We start from the raw sequence: 1414 nt of genomic DNA on the forward strand, positions 1-1414 counted from the left end.
AAAAAAAAAAAACCACCAAAAAAAAAACCCCAAAATAAAACAGAAGTATATTTGCAAATGAGAAATATTAAAAAAGAAATACATAGGTTAATAAATGTTTGCATTACCAGAAAAAGAATCAGTAATGTTTGCCATTGTTTCATTCAATCCAAAGCTTTCAAATGATTTATTTATTGAGTCACTTAAGAAATATATATTGGGTGCTTTTTTGGGTGCAGGTACTGTTTTAAACACCAAAAATAGAGGAGAGAACGAACTAGTAAAAACTTACTCTTATGTAACCTTAGTATAAACAGAACTGATTCTATGTAAAAGAAAGAAAAAATGGTTAACTTGCACTTATATATTTTTTTCATAAAAAGAAATTACAAACCTCATAATTATGGAAAAACATCTAAAATATTAAAACTTAGAAATTATATCTGTCAAGTTAATAATAAAAACTTTTTAAAATTTAACTTTATTATTTTTTTTTAGAGGTCTTTTATTTTATTTTTTAAAATCTCTCGTGCCATGAATTCATAGGGAATGGGCTCCAGCAGCTCAGGTTCCTTTCCATTCGTTCTCACAAAGTGTGCTTTTCTGGGTGGAGCGGGCTAGCGCTTCAGCTGAACCCAGGTACGTTTCTCTTTGGCTTCCTTCCTTTTTTGATCATTTTCCTCACATGTTTCAGGAAGCTATCTCGGCTCTTAGAGGGCTTAATATGCTCAGTTTGTACATTAATTCTCTTGGCAAGAATCTTGCCCTTAACTTGTTTATTTACAACAATGCCAACAGCATGCTGGATAACATTGTAAACTCTTTCAGTTTTGTCAGGGTAACATTTGTGGGGCATTCCTTTTTGAACAGTGCCCAGTCTCTTGATGTTTACAATATCACCTTTCTTGTAGATTCACATGTATGTGGCCAAAGGAACAACTCCATGCTTTCTAAAAGGCCTAGAGAACATATAGCGGGTGCCACTCCTCTGTCCCTTTGTGTTGGTCATTTTGGCAAATTACTGGAAGATGGTGACTCTGGCCAAAAAGAAAGCTTTAACTTCATTTAAAAAAAAAATTTATTATGGTGACATTGGTTAACGAAATCCAGTAAGTTTCAGGTGTACAATTCAACAGTAAGGCATACACACACACACACACACATACACACACACTGCATTATGTGTTCACTTCCCATAATTAGATTTCTTTCTGTCACCACATATATGACCCCTTTTATTCCATCTGACTGCCTTCTCCTCCCTCCCTCCCTCTCCTCTGGTAATCACTAGTCTATTGTCCATGTCCATGAGTCTCTGCTTGTTTGTCCTGTTTGTTTGTTGCTTTTAGGTATATCCCACATATAAGTGATATCACATGATTTTCAACTTTTCCTGTCCGGCTTATTTTGCTAAGCATGATTATCTCAAGGTCCA

General features: G+C 34.7%; 1 pseudogene; it reads right to left on the reverse strand.

Moving 5' to 3' along the window:
• Positions 1 to 512: 512 nt before the first annotated feature.
• LOC107195644 lies at positions 513 to 1011 on the reverse strand (annotated as a pseudogene).
• Between the last annotated feature and the right edge of the window lie 403 nt (positions 1012 to 1414).

Source organism: Pteropus alecto, unplaced genomic scaffold, assembly GCF_000325575.1.
Source record: "Pteropus alecto unplaced genomic scaffold, ASM32557v1 scaffold1314, whole genome shotgun sequence".
NCBI classification, from domain to species: Eukaryota; Metazoa; Chordata; class Mammalia; order Chiroptera; family Pteropodidae; genus Pteropus; species Pteropus alecto.